The 17,557-nt window shown below is 36.5% G+C and overlaps 1 protein-coding gene across 3 annotated transcripts in view; it reads left to right on the plus strand.

Annotated features, from left to right (window-relative positions):
- Dip-C (dipeptidase C) overlaps positions 1–17,557 on the plus strand; it is a 400,748-nt gene that overhangs the window by 191,391 nt on the left and 191,800 nt on the right. The window lies entirely within an intron of this gene.

The following is a 17,557-nucleotide window of genomic DNA, read 5'->3' on the forward strand; positions in this document are numbered from 1 at the left end:
CTATCAAATAATGGCAGAGAAACTGGTGGAATGAACAAAAAGAAGGATGAAAGAAAAATATCCAAAGAAATCCTAAACCTTCTGAGAAAGAGAAGAGAAATGAAAAGAGATCTAGACAAAATAAATAGAATGGAATTCTCTATGAAAAACAATGAGGAAAAGGATGACACAAGAAATCAGAGACTTCAGAACAAGGAAAATAAGTTAATGGAGTGAGAAGAGAGTTGACCGTAGAACAAAATAAATTAATAGCCCTTAATGATGAAAATGGAATACTAATTAAAGACAAACAATAGGTCATAAGAATAATATAATCTTTCTATGCCAAATCATATGACAACTCTCAAAACTTAAACCAATACGAAAACAACAATATATTACTCCTAATGGAAGAGGAAAAAATATGCTCTAATATTTTAAAAGAACTTTTAAATTAAAAAAATTCAGTGTAAAATAATGTTAAGTATTTAAATTTAATGTCAGCTGCTCGTTTGAATATATAAACTTAATTTATTTTTACTTAACTCAACTTATACTTAGTTCAAAAGGTGATAAACCTTTTGGCAACTACCATAGGTAAAGCAGAAGCAGTAGCAACTACCATTGCTACTGCTTCTGCCTGGTATCTCCAGCTCTGGGCCTGGCTCCCACTGAAGAGACCTCAATAAAGGTCGAAACTAGTCTGGATAGATGGCCAATCCCTTAATGCATAACAGTATACATATCCACAAGGAAATGTGTTTTGCATTATGGGAGATACTGGGTTAGGAGTGTTGGTAGCTTGCTCCACCTTTGCCACGAGTTGCCTTGGTGTTGCACTACTTACCTCGGTAAGATAGTACAACACTATATTTAGTCCTGAAGATATTTTCAGGCGCAAACTTTGTTTGCTCTCACTGGGATAAAGGATTAAACAAAATTCATTATTATCACTTCACTAAGTTGAGACAATTGTCTGCTTTAACATAAACCTCTCAAGGTTAATCCTACTGTGACCAATTTCTGTCCCCCCCTGCTATTAAACAAACCTTGTGTTATAAGTATATTTAATGTATGCAGTCCCCACTCTCATATAAATCAAATTAGAAATTTTATTTTATTTTCAACTGCACCATCTAATTTGGGTGAATATTGTTAGAAAGTTAGGGTGAGGAAAAACAGGAATTAATCACTAAATAAATCCAATTTCTCTATATGCAAATTGTGACTATTCGTACTAAATTGTGCCCACAGATTCATAATTTTTTTTTGGAGATAGGCATTAGCTAAAGAACAGGCTAGGTAGTTACAAAACAAAAACATTTATTTTAAAACTAGACAAGAAGTACATTATACATGAGATACTGTGAAATCTTTTTTTTTTCACTTCACCCTTTTACAGGCAGAAAATGCAATTAATAAGACAAAACTCACAATTCACACATTTATTGGGTTAATTCGTTAGGCATAAACTATGTACATATTTGCTCACTGCATAAACAGGTTACTGAAATCCTTCCCTTAAATACTGACTTAACAACTTTCTAACTACATATCAATTCTTAATAGCACTGCTTCCAATTTTAAAACAAAGCACACATTCATTATTTAAATGTACAAGCTAACAAACAATCTTTCCACAGAACTTTTGGCTTAGTTAGCACTTGTTTACAATTGATTTGTTGTAAGCACTTTCTCAATTCCAAGATACGCTTCCTTCAAAAATACAAAAGTAGTGTCTACTTACAACTTTACCATGAATAAGAGTCCAAGCAAATTGCAGCATACTTCTTGAGGATCATAGCATCTACATTCTGGTCAGCTTTCCTGCTGTTATGGACATCACAGGCGGTCCCTTGTAGAATTTTCCTTCTTCGGATATTCCATGTGGAATCAACCATAGTTACCACTAGGCTTGTGTGTGTGTAACTGCTTTCTTTCTGAAGACTAAAATTTGAGAGCCATCGATGAGGAAATTGGCCTGCTGCAATCTGAAGCTTAAGATCCTACAGCGCTCGATGGGAAGATGATCCACAATGAGAAGGGAGCTCGAACGAATAGAAGGTGAAAAAAGCCTCCACGACGACTGAAAGAAAAAGCCCTTCGGAGATGAGCAGAAGAAAAGCCAAGAGCCACAATCTCCTTTTATGCGAAATGTCGCTCTTTGTTCTTTATGCTGTCTTTTTGGGATTAGCCTTTACCGATGACATCATTCTGCCCATTCAGTCAATATCGGTTGACGTTGCAACCTTTGGTTGGTGTTTCACTATCACTAATCTGGCATAATCCCCTACTTACAGCTTTACATACAGTCAATGTATATGCACTTTTACAGTAACATTATATTTATCACATTATATTTTAAACACTACTGAATATTGAGAAAAAACACTAAAAAATCAATTGTGAAAAATTAGCAAAGCAAAATTTTTCCACTAGAGATTTTACATCAGTATGCAATGAGAAGCATTGATAGTGGAAAGGCACCAGGTGAAGATAAGATAGCAAAAGAAGTTTTGAAAGCAGGTAATGAACCAGTCATGTTTGTGCTGTATAAAATGCATATGTCCTGCCTAAGACAGAAGAGAATACCAAAGAGTCGGAATAAAACTATCCTTATTATATTTAAATGATATTAAATCTCACATTATTTCAAACTCAAAGATCGGAATCAAACAGTTTCATGCCAAATATACAATCTGCCAAAAAATTTTGGCAGATTGTATTTTTAGCTAAAGCACATAGTTCAACACTAGGGCAACTTGTTGCAAAGGTGGGTAAAGTTCTGATCACTATTCTTAGTATTACCCATAATGTAAAACACATCTTGTAGGGGATGTATGATGTTAGACATTATGGTGGAAGGTCACTACCCAGACTGGTTTCAACCTTTATTGAGGTCTTCAGTGAGTAGGTAGACCAGGTGATACCAAGGTTATAGCGAAAAGAACTTATACTTTGCTATACGAATTGTCAAAAAAGGTGCACCCATAAATTACTTAAATAAAAGAGCCAATAGACTTCACTTCAGCAATGTAACATTATTTAAATTAAGGGGATATTAAATCCCACATTATTTCAAAGCCGAATAAGAAACTCAAAGATCAGAATCAAAGAGTTTCATGCCAAATATAGTAAACTATAAAAATTTTGGCTGATTGTAGCGTAAGCTAAAGCACATAGTTCAACACTAGGGAACTCATTGCAAAGGTGGGTAAAGTGTTGAACTATGTACTTTAGCTTACGCTACAATTAGCCAAAATTTTTATAGTTTACTATATTCAGCATGAAACTCTTTTGATCTTTGAGTTTCTTATTCAGCTTTGAAATAATGCAGGATTTAATATCCCCTTAATTTAAATAATGTTACATTGCCAAAGTGAAGCCTATTGGCTCTTTTATTTAAATATCCTTATTATAGTTTTTAAAAAAGGAGAAGAGAAGATATTATGGCTTACTAGTCAATTAGCCTCCTTTCAATAATATACAAAGTCATAAAAATATAAATCAGCTAATGCCTTTTATTCCCTTACCAGGAGTAGGCGAGGCCTTTATTCCCTATCTAGCTTTTGGAGACTGAGTGGGCAGTTCAATCTCTACTGGTAGCCATATTAGCAACATACAAAACAAACTAGATTTTTGCTAACCTCCAGGATTCAGAAATCTATAGCACTATTTAATACCAAATCTATAGACAAATTAATACTAAAAACCCTTAGGTCTGGCCTTTATTGGTTTTGAAAAGGTATTTGATACACTCTCAACATTAGCTATTTTAGATGCCCTAAAGAATCAAAGAAATGAAAAAAAAAAAAAATTACAGTCAGTCCTTGACTTACAACAGCTTTCATTCCAGTGATCCTTTCATAAGTCTGAAATCACTACATGAACACTAAGGATATGTTAACAATCAACATGCTTGAATTCTGAAATGTGTAGGTCTGTTCTGTTATATTTTTAGCTAATTTTATTTTTTGTTTATACTGAAATAATACAATGCAAACATGTTTTTAACCAGTACTGTATTGTAATAAATAATAAGCATGAATGATTATAGTAAAATAATGTAGAAAACACATGGAGTAAGAATAATTCTTCAAAAGCTGCTGCTTTATTAACCAGATAATTCATCAGATGAGGAAGGGGAAACTAGGTCATCAATACATTTCATATTCAGCAATTGCAACAGAGTGTGTCAACTGTGTTGTGAATGGAGAACCTGTGGAACAAGTAAAACATTTCAGCTACTTAGGCACGATTTTTAGTGAAGATGGTAAATTAAATATAGAAATAGACAACAGAATCAGCAAAGCTGGTATGGTGGGAAGTCAATTGAATAAATTCATATGGAATAAGAGAGAAATTAGTCGGAACACTAAATTAGCTATATACAAGACAGTGTTCAAACCAGTTTTAACTTATGGATCTGAGAGCTGGGTCAGAAGTAAAACACTTGACCAAAGACTAGAGACCGCAGATATGAGAGTCTTGAGAAAGATTAGGGGCACAAACTGATGGCATCAATGGCAATATCATATTAAAAATGAGGATATTAGGAAAGAACTTGACATTGTCAGCATCCAGGAATGCGTTAGCAGAGCTAATCTCAGGTGGTATGGTCACTTAAACAGAATGGGCAAAGAAAGATTAGCAAAACAAGTGTTCTCTGCCAGGTTGGCAGCAAAACAATCCAGAGGAAGACCAAAATATAGGTGAATTGATACGGTACAAAGTGCCTTAGACGATAGAAATATAAGATCTGATAATGTTGGAGTCTTGACAAGTAATAGACTGATTTGGAGGAAAATTGTAGATAAGAAGTTAGTAATGATGTAATTTTTTTCATGTAGTACTATCATATCCTGTACACCCCCCCTTGAGGGTACATGACAGGAATTTGATGATGATGATGTTCTGAGGATGGCTCACCAGATTCATAATTTGTGGATAGAATCATGTATTGACTAAGGAATACAACTCCTGGAAAAATAGCAGAATTTGAATCCAATTGTTCCTTTAAAAATTAGGTGGCAAGAAAATCTTACTAAATTTGTAGAAAAAAGAGCCAACCTTGCACATCATAGAACAAGAACTTTTTAAAAAGTGGCAACCAACCAACAGCATAAAGAAAAAATCAACAATGCATGAAATTATGGAAAATAAAATTCCCTTGGATTTTCCAAGTAAAATAGCCACCTACCCAGCATTTCCTCCAAATCAAGACAGGAAAAATACAGTTATTAATTTTGAAATAGCGAAACAAGAGAGAAAAAAAAGCCTAGAAAACTCTGAAATCTTGAGATTATTAGCTCTTTCAAAAATAATGAAATATGAACCTGACTCAATAAAGATTGCTCCAAAAATCCAAATGGCAATTCTGGGAATGGCATGCTCATCTAACTCTCAAAATATAGAACTAAAAAAAACCATCAGTATAGGATGCAACTCATACCATGCAGAATTAATAGCCATTAATACAGCACTGCAACATTTGGATAAACAAAAGCCAAAGGAATTTATATTTTTCACAGATTCCTTAGCAGCCCTTCAAGCTATTAAGAACTGCTACACTAGCCATCAAGAAATACTTAGAGACAGCAAAAACATAAACAAACTACATAAGGATTCCAAAATAATTTCCCAGTGGATTCCATCCCATGTGGGATTAAAGGGAAATGAAACTACAGATGAAGTAGCAAAAATAGCTGCAACATCAAGTAATACCACTGATTTTGATCTTTTTAAAACTACTCAAAAAGAAAACATAAAAACAATGATTCTCCAGGACATGACTCACCACTGGTATTCAGCAGAAAAACCAGGAGCTACCATCAACTCCAAGTTTAATCGCTGTGCCACTACCATGATCTCTCGCCTCAAGACCGGCCACACAAGACCAATCAAGTTTAGCAATGGCATAAAAGTCTTCCCCATCTGCAAAATTTGTAACATAGATGCATTTACCATCTTGTATCACCAATGCATTTACTAACTTGTATGAATATTTTGAAATGTGAACTTGATAATAACCCAGAAAAGGTGCTGTATAAAATACATGAATTTGACCTCTATGATCTGGTGTAATAATACCACGGGATAATAATAAAAAAAAAATAATAATTTGTGGAGAGTATATCTTCATGGTGTGAGATGATAGCAGGAGTAGACTTCTTTAAAAATGTGTACATTATGTCGAACTTAGTCTGCACAGTTTGCTTTTTCTTTTGCACATAATTTTTATGGAGCAAGTAACTGCAGCTTCCAACATTTTTCTACTTTGCTAAATATCTCCATTTTGGGGTTCATTTTCTCAAACAATCAAATTGCCATTTTAACAGAGACACATGCCACTGTCAGTTTTTTTCTTGGGGGAATGGGCATCTATCCTCTCCTCCTTCTTCAAATTTTTGTGCTGCTAGCTCTACAGTCTTCATTTGTGAGGTCTTCTTCCATAACTTCCACCAACTGTCCCCTACATCTTCATTGCCCATCTCCAACTCCTTAGCTCTCAGCACTATCATGTCACCAACTCTTGTAAGGTGGCTTTTTCAAATCCTCTGAATGTATGAACATATATTTTCAGCAGCTTCTTCCAAACACTATTCATACATTCTGTTGTCACTTCACTCCATACTGTATCTACATTATTTATACAATGCAAGATATTATATTCCTTCCAAAAGTCTCCAAGGGATTTTCTACCTGCAGTAAATCTAGTTGTCTGAGGAGAATGTGATGTTGGGAATAGAAATAGAAAGACATAATTTTCTGGAAGGATAGAAATGTGAAAAGAGGAGGGAAAGTGCTATTAATGATTGTAGAAGAATTGTGTCCACAAAGTGTGGAAGCTGATAGTGCATGCACAGATTTTGAATCTGTGTGGTGTGAAGTTGAAATAAACAGATTAGTATATCTGATAGGATGCTGTTATAGGCCAGGGAATGCAGAGAATACTGATTGTGAAATGTTTAGGTAAATTGGTTGGACAAGTAAAAAGACTTTAATTACAGGAATATAGAATGAAAGGAGGAGATAGTGTATGGGAACAAGGAGAGTGAGTTTGTTGAATTCCTGAGAGGTAAATATCTTAAGCGGCATGTGACTGAAGAAACTTGAGGCTTTTGTTTTGGATTTGGTGATAACTTCCCAAGATGTAGTTGTTAATGAGATGTTGACCCTGCCACTGGTTGGTGGTCAGTGTTGGTACTACCAGTCTGGGAAGTGGTGAAACAAGAAAAGGTTACTGCCAAAAATGGATATATGTGGAAGTATAAAGCAGGTGATTATAGGAAGCTCTGCAAACCAAGAGTTAAGCAAGTAAATAGAGTAGGAGTGAAATGGATGAACAGTGAAATCAAGCAATCTGTGTTGGAAAAGAAAATACTGTGGAGGAGGTACAAGACAGTTGGTGGTGATCGGATCTATGAAAAGTATAAAGTGCAGGCTAGAAAGGTGATGAGCAGCATGGTAAAGAAAAAAAAGGTGCAATATGAGAGAAGATTGGATGGTCAGGCCAAGGTTAACTCAAGGGAATTTTTCTGCTATATGGCAAGCAAGAGAAAGAATAATTATGGCAGGTTGATACTAATGGATAGTCATGGCATCAGAATAACAGTTGCAAAGGAGATAGTGGAATTATTGAACGAGCATGTTGTCAGTGTATATCATACTATATAAACGATGCAGTGGTGCAATATATAGAAGAGAGGTAGTATTAGGAGAATTGGAAGTGAAAGAATCAGAGGTGTATCAGGAGCTGGTTGGGTTAGATGTTAATAATGCTCTGGGAATGGATGACATATCACCACTTATTCTTAAGGAATGTGCACCACAGTTCGCTATGCCCTTCACTTGGTTTTTTGATAAAATTCTTGCAGTTGATAGGGTTCCTAAGGAGTGGAAAGAAGGCAAAATAGTACCACTCCTCAAGCATGGTTCTAGGACAGAAGTGTCTAGTTTTATAGGCCCATTATGACTGCAGTTGTGGTCAATGTGTTGGAGACAGTGGTTAGGGATAGAATACAAGATTGGGTTGATGGACATAGTATTCTTTATGATGGTCAGCATGGATTTAGTCAGGGAAAAGTTTTGTTTTAGCAATTTACTTGCATTTTATGATAAGATGATGAGTGTGTTAGATAAAGGAAAATCACATACAGTGATATTCTTTGACTTTGTAAAAGCATTTGATAGATTACCACATATTTGTTACATGGATTGGTTCTCTGAACAGTACCAGCAATTTGTGTATGATGGTGCAATGTCTCATAAAGGGAGAGTAACCAGTGGTGTGTCCCAGGGTTTTTCTTGGGTCCCCTGCTGTTTAATTTGTAAATTATATATCGTGTAAAACTGGGGATCTTCAATTGTTTGCAGATGATGCAGAGTTGGAGAGAATTATAAGTAGCACTGCTGATGTTAATTCCCTTCATGGAGAATTGAATAGATTTATTAAAGTGTAAGATGTTGCACTTTGAAGTGCAGAAATATAAGGCTGTGTACTATATCAACGGTGCTGTACTTCAGGAAGTGGATGAGATTAGACTGAAGTTTAGAGGGCATATCTGTGTTGCAACGGCTGCACATAGTAGTGCTGCTATGATAAGAAGTACTTTTACATGCAGGGATAAGGAAGTGGTTGTGCCACTCTATTGGTCAGACCACACTGGGACTGTTGTTCAAATCTGGTCACCTGGTTTTCATTGTGATGTGTAGACATTGGAGATGGTCCAAAGGCAAGTGACTAAGACAATATCAGAACTTGGGAACTACTCGCTATGAAGTGAGGTCGAAAAAATGTGAATTGCAGAGTTTCGTGGATAGGAGAAGAAAAGTGGTGATATGGTAGAAACATTTAAGTTAGTGAGAGGATTTAATCAGATTAATCCAGGACTTAGAGTAGAAGGTGAGATGGAGAAAAACCAGAGGTGATCTCTGGAAGTTATATAAGAGTGTAGTGAAGAGGGGTGTGAGGAGTAGATTGTTTACAATGAGAATTGTCAGTGAATGGACTGCATTACTAGAATATGTTCTCAATGCAAGGAGTGTTAAGGATTTTAAGATTTGGTATGATAAATATGTTGTCAGTTGAATAAATCTGCCACAATGAGTCTGCTGACTCCATGGAGTGTGGAATAATAATAAATACTGTGCCTTAAAGGTAGCAATAAAACCCTTGTCCATGAATTGCAGGAGTGATGCACCATTTGGTGATTATGGATAGCCATTGTAAGGTCACAGGCTGCATATGTCATAAGATGAGGACTAACTGTATATTAATATAATTAGTCTCACACACACACACACGCACACACACACACACACATATATATATATATATATATATATATATATATATATATATATATATATATATATATATATATATAGTTAGAAAATTAATATTTATGCTGACTAGAACCCGAGAAAGTATAACACAAAAAAACTTTAATGAATCACAACTAGTTTCATCGGTATCCCGACTTCTTCAGGTGAGTAAGAAATAACACAAAACTTATAAAACTAACAAGGTAAAAGACATGGACTTTTCAGCTTAATAAAAAGAAGAAGAAGAATAGCAACAGTCATATTTGAATTAGTGACCGCGTGAGTTGAATGTGAGTGACAGCTGATTTTAGAGCGCCAGTACTGGATTACTGCGCTATGGGAATCAGGCAAACTGTAGCTCAGATTGTTGTTCATGTGTGAAGGGTCCAGAAATATTTCTTTGGATTCTACAATTCGTCTTTCAAATTCATCATTGCATATATACATAAATTGGTCGTGCACTCCCAATCAATTTGGTGTTGACGTCCTTCTAGGTCAGAGTTGACGGAGAAAAGAACATGACTGGAAAGGGTGCTCGCTCGTGTTCTACTGTAGGAGATGTCACGCTATGTTCCTCAAGATGCAGTGAAATAGAGTTATCTGTCTGGCCAAAATAAGGTCGACCACAGTCACACATAACTTTATAAACACCAGGAAAATGCAGTTGGTTGTGTTTTGGTTTTGGCCGACTCAGAAAAGAACGAAGTTTTGGCAGAGTGGTATAGTCGCTCTTTATGTTGAATTTCTTCATAATCCTAGCTAGTTTTGGGGTAAGACAGCTAATAAATGGTAACTGGATGTGAGTGATATGGTTGGATTCATCTTCTTGTCGAAGTTGTTGATGTGGTCTCAAACGTTTAGTGATGTTACGAGATGAATATCCATTATTTAAGAAGGTGCTTTTCAAGAAGTTGAGTTCTGTTTGAAGGTCTTCTTCTGTGGGAGTAAGACATCTTGCATGATGGGCAAGAGTTGAGATGATGCCAAGTTTTTGAGCAGGGAAGTGACGAGAAGAGGCATGCAAGTATCTATCAGTGTGGGTGGTTTTTCGAAAAATCAAAAATTTATGACAGTCAGGTATCTCCTGATCTTTAGATCCAAAAAGGAGAGAACGCCGTTAATCTCTAGTTCTGATGTTGATTATTTAGATGGTTTAGGAAGTTTTTAGTTCCTCTAAACCATGATCCCAGATAAGGAAGACATCATCTATGTATCGCAACCACAGTTTAGGTTTTAATGTAGTGATAGAAATAGCTCTCTCTACAAAATCTTGTAAAAAGATGTTTGCTAAGACTGGGGATAGAGGGTTGCCCATAGCTAACCCACTTGCTTGTTTATATATTTTATCTTCTCAGCAGAAATAGCCAGAATTAATGCAATGCATTAGTAGAGCAAGCATTTTCTTAGAAACCTTGTCCTTCAGAAGAGTCAGAACTTCATCTGTAGGTACATTCGTAAAAAGAGACACGATGTCAAAGACTGCCATTCTGTCAGTCTTTGAGATTTAAGTTTTTTATTTTTGAGATGAAATCCTCAGAGTTTTTGATAAAGGAGGAGGAATTGCCAACTAGATGTTTTAAAGAAGCTGCAAGATATTTAGACAGATTCTGATTAAAAAGAAGAAGAATAGCAACAGTCATATTTGAATTGGTGACCGCATGCTATTATTAGCATGAGTTGAATGTGAGTGACAGCTGATTTTAGACCGTCAGTACTCACCTGAAGAAGTCAGGACACCAATGAACTAGTTGTGATTCATTAAAGTTTTTTTGTGTTATATTTTCTCAGGTTCTAGTCAATATAAATATTAATTTTCTAAATGTATATACATCCCGAGTCAATTCTAACAACAATATATATATATATATATATATATATACACACACACACACACACACACACACACACACACACACACATATATATATTCAACTGCAACTATAAAAAAAGAGAGTTAGACAGGTAGATGCCATTTCACTTAAATGATTTATAGCAGCCCTAGAAGAAATTTTTAAAAATCTAGAATTGCAAAATAGAGAAATTAGAGTAAATGGGAAAGAATCAAATAACCTACACTTTGCTAATGTCATTGTTATTTTAGGAAGCTCTGCAGAAGAATTTCAACAATTATCAATGGATTGAATGCACAAAGTGAAAAGAAAGGATTAAACATGAAGATAAAACAAAAATAATGTATGATAAATACATAATCAAAAAACCAATACAAGACAGGAGTCTCTTCCACAACCTCCTGTCTTGGGTTGTAGCCACATCCGAGTTCTTCATCCTCAAGTTCTCCTCCACCATCTCCCTCCATCTCTTCTTTGGCCGTCCTCGCTTCCTCCTCCACTGCACATCCATCTGTATGACCTTTCTTCCCACATACTCTTCCTCCCTCCTCATCACATGACCAAACCATCTCAACCTTGCCCCTATATCTTTGCTCCTAAGTTCGTAACTTTTGCCATTCCCCTTACATAGTCATTTCTCAGATGATCCTTTCTAGTCACACCGCACATCCACCTAAGCATTCTCATCTCCACTACCTCCATCCTGCTGATGTTATTTTTCCTCGGGGCCACAGTTTCCATAGCATATGTCATAGCTGGTCTCACTGCTACTGTCCTGTAGATTTTACCTTTTAGATTGATTGGCACCCTCTTATCTCATAGCGCTCCAGCCATCTCTCTCTCCAGTTCCTCCATCCTGCTTGTATCCTGCTTCCCACTTCCTTCTCAGCCTCACCATTCTCTTTCATTGTTGAACCTTAGTATCTAAAGTCACTGACCTTCCTGATGATATTTCCTTCCAGCTCCATATCTGTCTCCTGTCTTACTTCTGCTCAGTCTCATACCTCTCTCTTCCAGTACTTTCCTCCAACTTTCCAGTTTAGCTGCCACTTCTTCTCTTGATTCTGCACACAGCATGATGTCATCTGCATACAACATAGTCTGAGACATGTTTTCTCTCATCTCCTCCGTCACCACCTCCATCACAATATTAAACAGGAACAGACTTAATGCTGACCCTTTATGCAAGCCAACTGTCACTGGAAAACTTTCTATCTCTCCCAGGCAGGTCCAAACTCTTGTCTTCACATTTCTTTACACCTCCTGCACCAGTCTGCCATATTTCTCCAGTGCCTTCTTCTCTCTCAGACACCTCTAGACTTTGTGCCTTGGAACTCTATCATACGCTTTCTCCAGATCAATAAATACCAGATATTGCTCCCGTTACTTCTCTCGAAACTTTTCCATCATCTGTCGTCGATCGACCAGGTATGAAGCCAAATTGCTCCTTTGCAATCTCCACATCCTTCCTCAGTCTTCCATCGAGAACCCTCTCTAGTATTTTCATTGTGTGGGACATCAACTTTATTCCTCTGTAATTCTTAGTCTTGTGCATCCCCTTTACTCTTGTAGATGGAGGACAAGAGTACTTTCACTCCATTCCTCGGGTATATTTTCCTTTTGACAAACTTTTATTAACAGGTCGCACAGCAGGTCAATTACCTCTTCCCTTAGTGCCTTCCATGCCTCCACTGGGATCCTGTCAGGGGCCCACTGATTTTCCATTCTTCATCCTCTTTATGGCTTCCTTCACTTCCACTCTACTAATGTTCTGCACCATCTCCTCATAAGGCTCCCCATCTTCTCTGTGAGTCCTTGCATTTTCTTCATTCAAAAGCCCTTCAAAGTATATTCTCCATCTGTTTCTTATATCCACATCCCTCCTTAATACCCTTCCTCCAGAGTCTTTGATCTGCCTCACATGTACGATGTCCGTTGATGCTTTATTTCTACATTTTGCCAATCAATAAATCTTTCTCTGTCCTTCCTTTGTTTTTAATTGATCATAAAGGTCTTGATATGCCATAGCCTTCGCCTGTGCAACAACTCTCTTGGCGTCTCGCTTTTTCTCTCTGTACTCCTCTCTGTCCTCTTCCACTCTTGACTTGTCCCACTTCTGCTTTGCCTTCCTCTTAGCCATCACTGCTTTTTGTACATTATTATTCCACCACCAACCCTCCTTCTGCTCTCTAATCTTTCCGGATGTTTCACCAAGCACCTCAATTGCACAGCTTAGAATTGCTTTTGAATTATGTCTCCACCAATCTTGTACACTTTCGAGTCCATCTGAAATCCTCTCTAACACCTTCTCCCTAAAATGGTTCCTCACACTCTCTTCTTTTAAGCGAAACCACTTAATTTTCTTCCTCCCATGGCTTCCAAAGATTCTTATTTTTGACTTTATTTTAAAGTCTGCACACAGCAGCCGGTGTTGCTGCGCCACTTGATCTATTGGGATTACCTTGCAATTTGTTACTGCCTTAAGATGTTTTCTTCTAGTCAAAATGTAGTCAATCTGTGAACTATTGTTGCCACTTCTAAATGTTATCAAATGCTCTTCTCTCTTACAGAAAAAAGGTGTTCACAATTGCCAGATCAAATGCTACTGCAAAGCCCAAAATCCTCTCTCCTTCCTGGTTCATCATTTCCACTCCATGGCCACCATGCACCTTTTCACATTCCCTATTCTGTCTCCCTATGTGTCCGTTCAAGTCTCCTCTGATAATCACCATCCTGTTTTCTTCCAGTTTCCCTCATTTCTTCATCTAGCACGTTCCAGAATTCATCTTTCTCTTCTGCTGTACAGCCAACTTGTACTTATGGTCATTACATATAGAAGTGAAATGTGAACTTTTAAAGAAAAAAAGTTGACCAACATGGTTCATGGAGTTGAAGACTACCTAGAGGAAAATGGAAAGATCACTGCTTTGTGATCAAGATACTTGGGGCAGAGCTCAGATCAGAGTGAGAGAGACATCGTAACAGCCATCAAAAAGATCCAAATAGCAGTGGGTCATTATGCAAGAAGTAACATGCAAACAATGGATGAAATTTATGTCTGAATGGTATCCCAGAGATTGAAAGAGAGCTATGGGAAAAAACCAAAGAAATGCTAAGAGGATATGATTAAAGAGATGATCAAAACTCATTGGGATAGAAAAGCTCAATTTAGGTCAGACTTGAGAGAAATTTAGGAAGAAGCCTTCGTCCAGCAGTGAACAGAAAATGGCTGGTGATGATTATTTTCTTGTGTGGTTAGTGTAGTTTTTTGGTGCAAATTTATTGTCTCTGCATTGTATCTAATTTACAATCATGTCCACCATGGTGGCTGCCAGAGTGAACATATATAATCATCCAGACCACCACCACCATTTAATGAGTACATTATTTGTAGCATAGAGTTAACATACTATGCATGTATGCATCCTCCTGGATTAAACATGTGGCAGGGGAGGAATGGGAATTTGTATGAATGCATTAAATTTAGTGGTGGGGACTGGGTGACTTGAGAATGACTTGTCTCGGGATTTTAAAACATCAGCAGAAGTAGTACATAGTGCTGACTTATAAATATCAGTAGCATGTTGGAGGGTGAAGAGAACATGAAACAGGATTTGGTGGACAAAGTTGCAGGGGTAACACATTGTGACAGATGACCATCATTATGCAAGTGAATGTCAGGTGAAAACAGGATGTGTGGAGAGAGGAATAGAATTGCTGAGAAAGGAAATGGAAGGTACAAAGACTAAGTTGATGATGTTGAATGAAGAGATTATGAGACTAGACAGATTAACTGGTGCAAGTAGAATGAAAATATGTGTGAGACAAGAGCAAGGGAGAGATGGATAAAGAAAGGAAATTGGAGAAAGTTGAGAAAGGTGGGAACCTATGAGAGAAAGAACAGATTGGAAGCAAAAAGAGATAGAAGTGCAAGAAGAAAGCTGCACAAAGTATCATTTATGGAGGTTCAATGATTTAAGGTGTGTAAAGTAGAGTTTAAGGGCTTGCCTACTTATAAAGGAATGATAGAGTGTAGCGATGGCAATAAAATGAAGTGAAAGTAGAAGAAATGATAGTGTGATTGGTGTGAATGACCACAGGTAGCGTAAATCATGTAGCAAGAGGTCTGAGATTGATGTTAGGGATTGTATGATAGAAATATGTAAGAGGGAAGATATGAGTGTGTTGCTTTGATATGGTAGTGCAGAGTGGACAGGACAAGTACTGGAATATGTGGAAGTATATTTTAGGATAAGCAGAGTATATTTTAGGATAAGCAGGAGCTGGTTGCAAGAAATGTATTCATTCAAACATGGAAGGTTGCTGGCATTTGGAGAGACTGTTGTTTTTTGAACAAATGAATCTGTTAAATGAATCAGAGAAACTAGTTGCAAGGGTAGAAGGTGACAGGGATGACCTCATGAGAATAGTAGCTTAAGAAATGAGATTATATACTATGTTACAGTGACAAGTGATGTTTGCAGAGTGTAATAATAGCTATGTCAATGCTAATGCACTGTTTTTTTTCTGTATACAAATTCCAGGAACATTAGGAATAAAAGGAATGAGTTTGTTACATTGATTCGCCATCTTTCCAAAGGTTGTTGATATCAGTAAACATTAATTGAAGAGGGCATTCTGGATATAAAATTTGAAAGGTATAGCATATTTCAGGATAGTCCAGTTACTTGTGGTAAGAGATGAATTGTGTCCTCTCAGGGTAGAGAATGAGAGGGAAATTTACACTGTTGGCTTTTGAGAATATATGATTTGAAGTATAAGTGGATAGGAGGCAAGATATTTATTGAGATGCTGCTATAAACCAATGGATTGTGATGAGCAGGAATGTTTGGCGTAGAACATTGGATGAAAGAATTTGAAGTAAGACAGGTCAGTAGTGCATGGGAGATTGTTAAGAAATTGTTGGACAACAACAGGGGCGAATGCTGGTCTTGAAATTCACGCTTGCTCTTGTTATCATTCAGGGAGTAAGAGGTGTGATTGAAGTCTGATTAGTGGAATAATAAATTACTGACCATTTAAAACTATATATTTAGAAATTTATGTACATTTAATCATACAAATACAACATTTATTTTACAAATGATATTGTATCTTTTTCAATTTAGTTGACCTACTTGAATACAAATTCTACCCTACGGTTCTTCTTTATGAACTGGTCAATAACATCGTCATAAAAAGTTGGTTGTAATTTAATTTTCCCAAGCAACATGCATACTTGTAAAGGCTGGCTGAAGCTCACTGGCTAGAGCTACTTTGACTGCGTATGGCTTCTGTTTAAGACGACATGAAGGGAGCGGAAATGGCTACGCACATGCATGAAATCACACTGCTGTAGTGAGGACCTGGAAGCTCCCACAACCGAGCAAGCATCGGCCTTCGATATACAACACAAAGCTTAATTATTGCCATGCAAGCTTAAGACGTCTTCTGTCTACAAAAATAAAAGCCTAAATGGAATGATTATAAATGCATTCCTAAATGGAATGCATTTATTTTGTGAATGTCTTCAAACTGTTATTTGAAGACATTCACAAAATTAAAATAATTTTTAACGTGATTCAAAATATTAGAATATTTCATATTGTTCCAATTGGTTTCGAGGAGAGAGCATAAAAATAGCATATATTTCTATAGTTGTGGGACTGACTCGTGTGTGAGAGAAAGGAATTGTTTTTGCATGGATTTCAGTTAATCATTTGCTAAACATGGGTTGAGTAAGTGACATATGAAAAGCTAAGAAGTTTCATATGGTGTCTCTACACAAAGAACGCCAAACTCAACAATTTATAGCTAAGGAATTGAAATGTTTCCAAGTAAGCATGAGTAGAGTATTGAGACAGTATTCTAATAACTGGAGTTTTCAAAATAATCACTGCAATAACGGTCAAAAGATAATAACTACATCTAGAGATGAGAGGAGATTGAAGAATATTGTGAAGAAAAACCCCTTTAGAAGTCAGTCAGTATGTCAGCAGTAAGTCAAAAATGCAGGAAAATGAAATTTTGCATGCAGCTAGCTAAATGAAATTGGTGGGAAAATTTTGGAAAGCATATAGAAAATCTATATCGTGATGGTGGCAAAATATTTTGGAAGAATACAAAATAATTTGGATGAATACCAACAAAGCTTAGAAATGAGGGAACAATACTACAAAAGGGATCAAATATCATATAAATATATAATCTCTTTGATTCTAAAATGCAAAAATACCGTTATGATAAGCTAGATGACTGAAGCAGTTACTTTAAAAATTATTAAATGCGGCATGATGATAGAATATGGTAGGAAATACTAAGAGATATTCAATCAGAAATGCATATCAATATTTTAGATAAAAGGCCATCAGAAACCTGAAATCAAAATGCACATGCTGTGC

This window comes from Typopeltis vanoorti, chromosome 1, assembly GCF_054136105.1.
Source record: "Typopeltis vanoorti isolate ZY-2024b chromosome 1, IOZ_Tvanoo_1.0, whole genome shotgun sequence".
In the NCBI taxonomy this organism is placed as follows: domain Eukaryota; kingdom Metazoa; phylum Arthropoda; class Arachnida; order Uropygi; family Thelyphonidae; genus Typopeltis; species Typopeltis vanoorti.